General features: G+C 38.5%; 1 protein-coding gene and 1 pseudogene across 1 annotated transcript in view; both read right to left on the bottom strand.

The window, feature by feature from the left end:
- PTGER3 (prostaglandin E receptor 3) overlaps positions 1-13,297 on the bottom strand; it is a 204,618-nt gene that overhangs the window by 81,904 nt on the left and 109,417 nt on the right. The gene's annotated exons all lie outside the window — the stretch shown is intronic.
- LOC123948556 lies at positions 11,681-12,935 on the bottom strand (annotated as a pseudogene).

Here is a 13,297-nt window from a genome sequence, read left to right as displayed (position 1 = left end):
GGGCAGAAGACATGAACAAACATCTTTCCAAAGAAGACATGAAGACATACAGATGGCCAACAGACCCATGAAAATATGGCCAACAGGCACATGAAAATATGTTCAACATCACTCATCATCACGGAAATGCAAATCAAAAGTACAATGAGATATTACCTCATACCTGTCAGAATGGCTAAAATCAAAAACATAACAAACAATTGTTGTCAGGGATGTCAAGGAAAAGGAACCATAGTGCACTGCTGGGGAGAATGCAAACTGGTGCAGCCACTATGGAAAACAGCATGAAGCTTCTTCAAAAACTTGAAAATAGAATTACCATATGATCCAATGATTCCAATAATGAATTATTGGATCATATGGTAATTCTATTTTAATTGGGTAATTTTTATCCCCAAAAATGAAAACACTAATTCAAAAAGATATTTGCACCCCTATATTTATTGCACCATTACTTACAATAGCCAAGATAGGGAAGTAACCCAAGTGTCCATCAATAGATGAATGGATAAAGAAAATGTGGTATACATCTACAATGGAATATTACTCAGCCATGAAAAAGAATGAAACCTTGCCATTTGCAACATCAGGGATGGAGCTAGAGGGTATAATGCTAAGTGAAATAAGTCAGTCAGAGAAAGGCAAAGACCATATGATTTTACTTGTGTATGGAATTTAAGAAACAAAACAGGTGAACAAAGGAGAAAAAAAGAGAAAGAAAAATAAGAAAAGACTCCTAACTATAGAGAAGAGATGGTTCCCAGAGGAGAGGTGGGTGAGGGGATGGGTGAAATAGATGAAAGGGATTAAGAACACAGTTATCCTGATGAGCACTGAGTAATGTATAAAGTTGTTGATGTCCTCTATTGTACACCTGATACTGTTTTGTTTTGTTTTGTTTTCAAAAAACACACATAATAACAATGTGGGAACTAGGAAGTCCAATTCTAAGGTTTGATTTAAACAAAACCCCTGCTGGTAGCTTTGAACTGAGAGAGTTCCCAGACCACAGGTCGGGCTAAAAATTTCTCAAGATAGCTGTAAACTAGAGCTTTGTAAACTGGCCTTGTATAGAATGCTCTGTTCTGTTCTAGAAAACATATAACTGATTTGGTATTTTTTTTAAAGATTTTATTTATTTATTTGACAGAGAGAGAGATCACAAGTAGGTAGAGAGGCAGGCAGAGAGAGAAGGAAGCAGGCTCTCCGCGGAGCAGAGAGCCCGATGCGGGGCTCGATCCCAGGACCCTGAGATCATGACCTGAGCCGAAGGCAGCGGCTTAATCCACTGAGCCACCCAGGCGCCCCCTGATTTGGTATTTTTAATGACTAATCCAAAGTTATGAAATAAAGTAGTAATGAAGACTAATAGAGCTGTGCTTCAATTTGGCACTTTTCAGGTGAAGTCCATTTTGAAAGGCTCCTCTTTTACCTTCAAAATGTAAAAGCTGTATAGTTCTTATCTATCATCTGTTGTCATGTCTGGATGTGGTTATATAAAAAGCAATTTGAAAGAAACTTAGTGAGGTTAAAAAAAGGGGGGGTGTTTTTTCCTAAAGCCATCTTTTTTTTTCCTTTTATTGCAAACATACCTTACAAGAATGAGGCCAGGTACAGGTTTCTAACAAAATATGATTTAATCTTTGGCTTATCTTTTGCAGTTGACCTTGTAATTTAAGCACATTCATGTAAAACATCAGCTGTGTAGGTGGAGAGAATTGAAAATAGTAATTAAAAATAAAAGAGGTAGCAACTGAAAAACCTAGTAAAATATTGACCAAATAATTAACTTTGTCTTTGGCTACCCTGGTTAATCAAATACTTTGTGACACACATCACTCTGTATGAAATGACATTGCTTTCACCCTAAACCAGTTTTTCTAAATGGTGTTTATGTCAGAGTGGTAAACTGGGAAACAGGTGGAAAGGTAATTCTTTACCAAGTTTCCAGAAGTTTTAAAGGAAGAGCTCTTATCTCTGCTACTTCTTATGTTACTAGTAACTGGATGGAGAAATAGGCAATACTTTCAACTTGTAATTTTATCTCCCATGATTTATTGGATCTTCAAAAACTCCAGTAGAAAGGGAAAAAGAAACAGTATTTGTGGTAATACTTCTACCAGTGGGAGGAGATTAGTGAATGAGTAAATGAAATATGGACAAATACAGTAATCTTCTGAGAACAAAGGAAGTTAGCTATTCTGAGCCACTCAAGGTAGAGGAAACCATTTCTGAACTATTGCTCAAAAAATAGAAATCTTTTATCTGTTTAAAATATGCTTCCAGGTATATAGTCCTATTTTATGTCTCTGATTTTTGGACCTCAATTACATTTATATCCAAAGACGAAGTTGTTCCAAACTAAAGAACTGTTCCAAACTAAATAAATTGTTATTCTACATTCTCAAAGTATATCAAGAAATGCCAACGGACTTTGGCTTCAGGGCTTTTGAAATTGAGAGTATATATTCTCAACATAGCTGGCTGGGAGTGGGATAAGGGGTGTCTGAAGTTCTGAACCAGAGCTGAACATTGAACCAGACTATAACATGTTGACCAGGACACCCACAGCAACTTCCAGCCACTGAGCTAACTGTAGCCACCTCAGGACTCCCTGGTGGTTAGTACCTTGAGCAAACACTGGGAGTAAGAAAAGTCACAACCACCCAGTTTTAATAGCTAGACTCATCGTATACTTTTTCTTTCAATGCTTAGGTATTGGAAATCATGACTTCAGAAGGGATAATGGCAGAGCTGGGTTTTTTTGTTTGTTTTTTTTGTTGTTGTTGTTGTTGTTTTTTAACTCAGAAGTTAGGGAAGTGTTAATTTTTTTATTTTCTGCCTTATCCTCCAAAGTGGTAACAGTGTTGCAAGCAGTTCATAGTGGGTGGGGCAGTCTCTTTCATGGTAGCTGATTGAGAAGTTAAAGGATAAAGCACATAAATCAGGGACATAGAAGAAGAGGATGGTTCTAGTTTTGTAGAATAAAATCTTCAAAGATTTCATCATTCTCACGTTGATAGTAATAGCTCCATTTATTGAAAGCTTTCATACACCATCCTTGTATTAATCTCTTCACATAGATTCTCATTTTATTCTCCTGCCAATCATGTAGACCAAGTATCCTCATCCACTTCCTACAGAAGAGTAAAGTGAGGCTTAGAAATGTTCATTGGTTTACCCAATATATATTTTTTAAATATATATTTAAACCCGACTGACACTGACACTGAAACCAAGGGTAATGCAGGGGCCAAAAAAAAAAAAAAAAAAAAGGAATGTACTAAGGATAAAAGTCTTATACTGAATTGTCATGCAGAATATTGAAAAACCAGTTGGATCAATTCAGACAGACCCCAATACCTATTTTATTTATTTGACAGACAGAGATCACAAGTAGGCAGAGAAGCAGGCAGGGAGAGAGGAGGAAGCAGGTTCCCTGCTGAGCAGAAAGCCAGATGCAGGGCTCGATCCCAGAACCCTGGGATCATGACCTGAGCCAAAGGCAGAGGCTTTAACCCACTGAGCCACCCAGGCACCCTTGGTTTACCCAATATTATATAGCTATCCTGCCTTACCACAGGAGTCACTTCAATTTTGTTAGAAAATCAGGGTAGAAAAAGAATATTTTTGTTTTGTTTTGTTTTTTAAAGAGGTTTTTTTTTTAAGATTTTATTTATTTGAGAGAGAGAGAAAGCACGAGAAGTGGGGGTTCAGAGGGAGAAGCAGACTCCTTGCTGAGCAGGGAGACTGACATGGGACTCGTTCCCAGGACTCCAGGATCATGACCCAAGACAAAGGCAGCCACCCAACCAACTGAGCCACCCAGGGACCTGAAAAAGAATCTTTATTGACTTTCTTTCAGGGCTTTATTGTGCCTTCTAAGTGATCCATACATGTCTCTGTGACTTAGGAACAGAATTTTATTACCCCAGTTCATAAGAAGCACAGATAAAAATCAGAAAAATTAACTCTTCATTATCTGGGAAGGGAGACTTCAGACCTAATAGTAAACAGCCCACAAGGTAAAACAATTGCAACCAAAACTTTTACCAAAGCTAACCAACAAGATTGGCCTATTGAATTCTGCTTCTTTTTTTCTCTCACAGTCCTGTGTCTCTGAGCGTACATATGAGTCACATACATCATTGTGAAAACGTTGCACCATAAATAAGACACATATCTCAAAGTGACTGGCTTCACTTCAGGAATTCAGCTACTTCTATTGAGGAAACTTAGTTTGGCAAAGCTGAGTTTCCTTTTATCTCCTCGTCTCCTGACTCAGCAGCTTCACATTAACTGTTTGCTTTTGAGAAACTTGGTCTCTCGGTGCTCCCCTCCCACATCAGCAAAACTGGCCCATCCATCACCAGCACAGGATTTTAAAACACTGAATGATAAAAATGTTCGTGGACTGACTGTAGGGACAATTAGTTGTCTCCAGAGATATGGGAATACAGGCCATGCATGTAATATTACCCAGAGAATTTGCCTACATCAGTGTGAAGATATAAATGAAGTTAATAGTTACGTAAGATGATTTATCATTTGAATTATGAAGAGCACGATTTCTAAAACACTCTCCAGACCTCCTCTCCTGACAGAAGCAGCCATAACAACAGAAACAAAGCTTCCATAAGGAACAGCTGTCCAAGCCCATTATAAGCCGTAATGTCAGTTGTCACAATGATTGCTTCCTCAAATTGGCCTCTTCTGACCTAGCAACTTTCAACTTTCTCTTCTTGGCCCTTTAAGATACTTGTTGATGACCAGATGTGCTTTGTATAAACATGTAGTTTATATTTTAAACCAGAGATAAAGAGAGAAGACTGTATCTGTTATGAGTCCACTAAGATGCCCGAATCCTAAAGTCAAGTGTAAGAAAGCATCTAGGAGATTTGAGAAAAAGAATAAAAATGTTGGAAAAATATAAATGTTGAAAAAAAAATGTTGGAAGGAATTACTTTAAAGACAGAAATGGGTTAATAAGAGGCTCTGGGAGATAATTTCAGAAATTTCTCATTGCAGGTGACATCAGAGATACACTTTTGTTTGCACATATTTATAATACACAGGAAAATCTAAATATTTCTTTACTTCCTCCTCTAATTTTCACCTAGTTAGCCTAATTTAGACTAAGTGGGGGGGCATTTCTCATTTGCTTTTGCCTATTCTTTCTGCTCAGTTATTATTATAAGTAGAAACAACAAAAAATTTATTTTTGTGTCATTTGGCATGATTTTAGCCAAAATTCTTCTTATTATTTTTTAACCTCAGATGGCCTAATACAGGGATTACATTCACTGTATACAGGATTCTCTAATGAAAGTGGGCTGGTCGCTAGCCTGGTGACCCGACTGGCACCGAAACCAAGGGTAATGCAGGGGCCAAAAAAAAAGGAATGTACTAAGGATAAAACTCTTATACTGAATTGTCATGCAGAATATTGAAAAACCAGTTGGATCAATTCAGACAGACCCCAATACCTATTAAGGCAGAATTCTAGGTTCTATTAATATGATAACTCCATGTAAAGTTTTATCTTGGGCACATTCCTTTTTAGTTGTTTTGGCTTGGTCTCATTGTTTGTGTTTGCTTTTACAATATTTTATAAAGAATTGGGTACTCTTTCAAAAATATTTTTAGAGAGATATTGGCTTGTACTAGGGATGCCAATGTAAACGTGACATGCTTCTAGCTTTAGGAGTTCAGAATATTCATCCACAGATTTTCAATGGTATTGTTAAGTTCAGTGATCTATGGGAACAAAGAGGTGGTGTGGAAAGTGGTAACAACGAAAAATCCAGAAAAGACTACGGAAGAGGAGATAATACAACTCAAAATTAGAGTTTGCCAGTTTGAAAAGTGTCCAAGAGAAGCAAAGAAAGGGATTAACATGAATTTATAGAGATACGTGGTCTTTTCAAGAAGTGAGAAGCTCAGCATGGTAGAAATTAGGATGTGAAAGCATCAGGTTTTTTGAGAACAGACCAAAATGTAATAAATTTGCAGAGGTGATGGGTATTAAGGAGGGCACAGGATGCGATGAGCACTGGGTGTTATACACAACAAATGAGTTGTTGAACACTACATCAAAAACTAATGATGTAGTGTTGGCTAACTGAACATAATACAAAAACAAAAAGACTTAAAAATATTAGAGATCAAAATTGATTCAAATCATGTAAGAGGTAGGTGTTATTTATTTTTAAAAGATTTTATTTATTTGATGGAGATCACAGTTAGGCAGACAGACAGGCAGAGAGAGAGGAGGAAGCAGGCTCCCTGATGTGGGGCTCGATCCCAGGACACTGGGATCATTACCTGAGCCAAAGGCAAAGGCTTTAACCCACTGAGTCACCAAGGCACCCCTAGGTAGGTGTCATTTAAAACACGGAAAGTAGGATTAGAGACAGAGGTTGGTCTCAGCATAATATAGAGAGGAAGATTATGCTTATAAATACATGAGGTTTGGGTGAGGAGGGGTAGTAGGTGAAAATCACTTGCGGCAGTTAGAAATTCAGAGCTGGAATTGGTATTAGCTGATGTAGTGTGTATTTAGTGTCAGCAAAGATACCTATAACTCAATGTTTTTGACAGACCATGTAACATTTCTCAATAAACTATGCAATAAATATCACTTATTTGGTATGAAATATATTCTAATGTCATAACTCTAACAACTGAAGTTAGAACTTATAATTGCAACACCCATCTTCTCTCAGCATATACTAGATTTATTGCACAAGAGAGCACAACTAGTAAAGGTGCTGTGTGTAATGGCCAGACTCTGAGTCCTTTATGGGACTTGCATGGATTTGGTCCCTTGGATCGCAGGCAACCTCAGACTAGGTCATCAGAGTATAGAAAGCACAGGTCATGCTTTATTCCTAGACACTTCCAAATGCACAATGAAAGCCTGAAGGAAAACAACTCCTTCTGACGTTAGAGTCAGCTGCTATGCATCATCGCACATTTTTCTATTCTTGGTACTTAGGAGGACAATACCGCTGTTTTTCCAGATGCTGCCCAGAAAAGAACCAGAAGAAGTCTTTCTTGTTTTTCCCTCTATTTTCTCAAAATTCCATGATCAGATTCTCCACTTGCTTGTTCTTCCCAGTGATTTTCTAAAATCACACTATTTGATAGAAGGTAAAAACAAACAAACAAACAAAAAACTACATTTATTCCAGTTATTGTTTCAGGCAATTTCCTTACATGATTCATTCCTGGCAGTAATGAACAAGTGTTATTATCTCTGTTTTTCTATCTAAAAAAGAAAGAAAGAAAGAAAGAAAGAAAGAAAGAAAGAAAGAAAGAAAGGAAGGAAGAAAGGAAGGAAGAAAGGAAGGAAGAAAGAAATTGAGTAGCCTGCCAAAGGTCCTTCTAGTGAGTAGAAGAGGAATTTGGGGGAAATGTGTGGAGCACAGATATTTCGTAGGAGCTGATTTTGAACCAAGGAAAAACAAAGCAACCGTAATTTGTCCATTGATCCTGAGACTAACCATCTCCCTTTCATCTTCAAAGCCTTCCTTATTCACAATAAGTCGAGGCTGTGTATTGGGAACTAGAGCTAACCTAGGCCCTTGATTTGAAGGCAGTTTGCTCTTGATGCTCACTGCAATTCTGTTTAGAAACTCGTACCCAAAGCCCTTAGTTTCTTTGCTTCCTGTTGCTCCTAGATTCCCCTGAACCCCCTTTTTTCAGTTACAAACTGGTAAAGTAATCCTTACTAGGATAGAACCATGTTTACAGCCAATGATCGAATGTATGCACCTGTCACTTCTAAGGAACATCTAATCAGTTTCCATTTATTCAATCAGTGAATATTAACTAAATGGCTACTGTATTTTGAGGCTGGTGCTAGAAACTGAGAGACACTGGTTAAAAACAACAACAACAACAACAACAACAACAACAACAACAACAGTTCCTGCCCCCAATGAGAACTTTTAAGAAGCTTGAAGTATGAAGAGAGATAAACTAATTATTAAAATATGATGTGATGAGTAGAACATTGGGGTAAGAAAAGAGAGCTCATGGAATACGTGGGAAGAATATAAAATCCAACCTTGATTTGTTAGGAAAAGATTCACCAGGGAAATAAAATCAAGGCTAAGTTCTGGAAGAGAATAGAAAATAAGGCAGTGGGCAGAGGCTTTGAGGTGGGGACAACACTCAACAAAGTCCAAAATGCTGTAGAGGGGCCTGATACATTTAGGAACTCAATAAATAATAGAATAGAGTTATAAAGGGCCCCAATTATTAGGAATCATATATGTGGTGCTAGTAAGTGTGGACTTCATTCTGGAAGAAATGAGAAATTCTTAAAACTTCTAATCAGAGGGGCGCCTGGGTGGCTCAGTTCATTAAGCATCTGCCTTGGGCTCAGGTCATGATCTCACGATCCTGGGATCAAGCCCCACATTGGGCTCCTTGCTCAGCAGGGATTCTGCTTCTCCCTCTTCCCCAGCCACCCCCCAACTCTTGCGTTCTCTCTTTCATTCTCTCTCTCTCTCAAATAAATTTAAAAAAAAAACAAACTTCTAATCAGAAAAGTGCCAATATTATTTCTATTCTTTGGAAATATCTCTCTGGCTGCAACATGGGGAGCTGATATGGAGAAGAGGTTACTTTAGCTACACAGTGGATAGATTTGGTGAACGAAACTGAGGGTTGGTGGGAGGAATGAGGATGGAGGCAACAAGAAAGCATTAGAGTAAGCCATAAGGTAAGTGTGCTTGAACCAATTTACCTGCAATGAGTAAAGAGACAAATGAAGACGTTAAATAGAGGCTGAATTGGCACATGTGACTACCAAGACAGGAACAGCAGGTCATCCAGGATGATTCCCAGGTTGGTGGCCAGGACATGAGGAGGCCCAGGGAAGAAGCAGGCTTTGGCAGGTCAGTTATGAGTAAAGTTAAGCTGACTGTGATGTTCAGCCAGGCATTGACTATGGAGGTAAGAAGCCCAAATAGCAGAGAGAATTGGAAGTTCTTAGCATGTGGATGTTAATTTAAGCTACATATTCCACAACCAGTATGTTGTGCAAAAGAGATCAGTTACATTTCTGGAGAACATCAAAAGGAATAATTAGTTGAAGATGTAAATGCGGATGTACTCGAAATGGCCTTTCAGGTATCTTCAGCTTATTTTAAAATTGGTCAACTCCCAACCCCAAAAAGCCTATTTAAATAGCTTAGTGATTCTCTATGTCCACTAAAAAAATCCATGATACTTCTTTATTATTTTACATGGTTAATTAAACATATGCAAATGAAAGACTCTTTTAAAGACATAAAATTTAATCATTTTTATTATATTTATGCTTCATATAAAGCAATTGGATAGTTTTAATTTCAAGTACATTTCATTTTTATATTATGCCGAAGAATAGCAAGTTAGTTCTATAATTTCATTCCTATCAAAATCGGGTAAGAGTTAATCCTCACTTAAGGTATCAGTTTTTAACTTTGAGGTAAAAAAATGACATTTTGGAGCCAAACTCAAATTCTATAATGAATTCTATGAATCTGCAGTCTGAATTACAGATATCTATTTTGAGATACTACATATAGTCCTCTTCTTTTAAAAAGAATGGGGGGAGGATCAGGATACATTTTAGCAAAAGGCTTCTTTAAAACACTTCATGATAGAGAAATAAAAATAGAAATCAGACCTCAGAAGGGGATGAAAAGAGTCAGTGCCCAAACATCACACTTGAGCCTGAGCGCCAGATTAGACAGAGCAAAAGTCAAATCACTGTAGAGTTTCTCAGTATAATTAAGCTCAAGTAAAATTTGTAAATGACCCTTACTAAAATTATGGTGATGATTTACAAAATTCACCCTAATGATCTTAACTGAAAGGAAAAATTAGTATTTTAGGAAGTATTCAATGATGGTGCCATACTTTAAAAACATTTTACATTTCCGTTCCCTGAATTTGGTAGTATCATCTAAAGAAGTTTCAAGCATTTTTTTATTGTTGTTGTTAAAGGTTTTATTTATTTGACAGAGAGAGATCATAAGTAGGCAGAGAGGCAGGCAGAGAGAGAGGGAAGTGGGCTCCCTGCTCAGTAGGGACTTGATCCTAGGACCCTGAGATCATGACCTGAGCTGAAGGCAGAGGTTTAACCCACTAAGCCACCCAGGCACCCCAAAGCATTTTCTAACATCTGGTTACTATTTAGTTGTTTATTTGGCATTTTTAAACAGTCACCTGATGGGAGCATTCATTGGGGTCTTTGATTCATATTTCTCACTCAGGGGTCACATGATCATATTTAATCCACTAGTAAGTACACTGAGACAATCTTTAAGTGAACAGGTTAATGAAAATATAAATATAAATGATTCAGGGTTTCCAGGAAGGAGCTGGTTATTTGCCAGGAAGGGTAAAACTGGCCACCTTTAGTTTTGTCAACATACTTGAATACTTATAAGAACATAGGGTTATTAATTAAATGTGTACTTCATTGACTATACATATAATAGTGGCAATACTCATACCTGAAGACTTCTGCAAGTTCAGAAACCGCCCCCCTTCCTTGTAATGATTTTCTGTTTTGTGATGGCTATCTTCTAATAGTATTTGAATCTGATATTTGGAGGAACTTTCTATTCTCTTTTTGCCATTAAATATTTAATGAAATAGATAACATACTCCTTCCATAACTTGGCATTATTTAAATTTTTTCTTTTCTTTTCTTTTCTTTTTTTTTTAACGTAAAACTTTTTTTTTTTATTTAAAGTGGAAGTTGGAAATCAACATTCTTCTGTCATTATATAAATCTACGATTGCTACAGATGACCCTATTTATATGTAATTTCAACTACCACATCATTACTAAGACAACTGTAAAATCTATTTTAAGCCTCACGTTCTCTCCTGAAAAATGTCATTTATATGTACAACAACTTACTGGATACTGCCGTTTGGAGATCCTACATAAGTCTCAAACTCAGTATATTTCAAACTGAGCCTTTTCCACAACCAATCCTCCTTATTTGAAGTTACCAAAATCTCCTCATTCACCCTAGCCAGAAATCATGACATCTGTAGAATTTTCTTTTTCTTCTCTCCTAAGAAATCAGTCAAGAGTCATGATAAATCTATTTCTGAAATATCATTGGAATTTGCCTCATCTTCTCCACTCCTCCCAGCACTGCTTAATTCGGAACTACTTGCCAGAATTGCCAAAATAACCTCTTTCATATTTTATCTGCTTCTAATATTGCCCCACAAGTCCTTTAGGGCACTGCCAGAATTACATTTTAAAATAGAAATTTAAAAACTTGAAAAAAATAAAAAAATGAAAATTTGTCATGTCATCCTGTTAAAACTCCCAAAGCCATTCCCTCTTTCTCAGTATAAAACCCTAGATGATGATGATGATGATGATGATGATGATGATGATGATGATTACCTTCCTCCTCTTTTTTCTCCTCTTTCTCCTTCTTCTCGGCTGGATAAAGTATACTTTATTGATACACTATATTGATGGTACATGACATGGTAGGGCTCCCGTCTTCTTCTTCAGAGGGCCTGGGATGAAAACTGTGGAGGTCGGGAGATTCTCAGTGTATTGGGGAAGGTATTGGGGCAAGAAATCCCCGGCTGCTGAGGGCATCTCTCTTCCTCTTGCTCTTACTGGTGCTGGTGGTCTAGGGGGCTCTTATTCCTTGGAGGCCATGTGGAAACCATAACGTCTACTGCCTGGTTGCTGTAGCCCCATTCGTTGTCATGCCAGGAAATGAGCTTGACAAAGTGGTCATTGAAAGCAATGCCAGCCCCAGCATCAAAGGTGGAAGAGCAGGTATCACTGTTAAAGTCACTGTTAGAGACAACCTGGTCCTTAGTATAATCCAGGATGCCCTTGAGGGCGCCCCCTGATGCCTGTTTCATCACCTTCTTTTTTTTTTTTTTTTTTTACTTCTATTTTTTTTTAATTTATTTATTTTTATTTGTTTATTTACAGCATAACAGTGTTCATTGTTTTGGCATCACACCCAGTGCTCCATGCAGTACGTGCCCTCCATATTACCCACCACCTGGTTCCTCAACCTCCCAACCCCCCCACCCCCCCGCCGCCCCTTCATAACCCTCTAGTTGTTTTTCAGAGTCCATAGTCTCTCATGGTTCATCTCCCCTTCCAGTTTCTTGATGTCATTATATTTGACAACTTTCTCCAGGTGGCAGGTCAGATCCACGACTGACACATTGGAAGTGGAGTCACAGAAGACCATGCTAGGGAGCTTCCCATTCAGCTCAGAGATTACCTTGCCTACAGTCTTGGCAGTGCCAGTAGAAACAGGGATGATGTTCTGGGCAGCCCCTGGGCCATCACACCAGAGCTTCCCAAAGGAGCTATCCAAAGTCTTCTGGGTAGCAGTGATGGTATGACCTGTGGCCATGAGTCCCTCCACAATGCTAACGTTGTCACGGATGACCATGACTTGAGGGGCCAAGCAGCTGATGGTGCAGAAGGCATTGCTAGCAATCTTGAAGGAGTTATCATACTTCTCATGATTCACACCCATTACAAATATGGGGGCATCAGCAGGAGGGGCAGAGATGAGGACCCTCCTGGCCCCGCTCTTCAAGTGAGCCCCAGCCTTCTCCAAGGTGGTGAAGGCCCCAGTGGACTCTATAACATACTCAGCACGAGAACCACCCCATTTGAAGTTGGTAGGATCTCGCTCCTGGAAGATGGAGATGAGCTTTCCACTGATGATAAGTTTCCCATTCTCAGCCTTGACTGTACCATGGAATTTGCTGTGAGTGGCATCACACTGGAACATGTACACCAAGTTGTTAAAGCCAATGAAGGAGACACTGATGGTGATAAAATGTACTTTGTCAGAGTTAAAAGCAGTCCTGGTGACTAAGTGCCCAATAAGGCCAAATCCATTTTCTCCGAACTTTACCATTGGTTCTCCAGGGTGTGGTTGGCACTACACCAGAAGATGCAGTGTCTGTTGAATGCAGAGGAACAGAGAGCTCAAAACTCAGATTCTTTAGTATGACTTACAAGGCTGATAGAGAGAGCGCCTACATACAAAATGTTTTCCATAATGGAATTATGTCCATGAAAGTCTTTTATTTGCAAACTCCCTTATGATATCCCACAACCAGAAGAGGTCATATGACTAGTTCTCAGCAAAAGCGCAAGTGAACTGTGCTGTTTGCTGGTTCAGACCTTAAAGAGAAGGTGCTGGACATAGCACCCCAGACTTGACACACGACTGAGACCCTTAACATGAAAGGAATCTGACCCCTGAACCATTGTGTG

The sequence above is a fragment of the Meles meles genome, chromosome 1, assembly GCF_922984935.1.
Source record: "Meles meles chromosome 1, mMelMel3.1 paternal haplotype, whole genome shotgun sequence".
Taxonomy (NCBI): Eukaryota; Metazoa; Chordata; class Mammalia; order Carnivora; family Mustelidae; genus Meles; species Meles meles.
The sequence above is the reverse complement of the archived record's forward strand: the minus strand, read 5'-3'. Positions and strand labels throughout refer to the sequence as shown.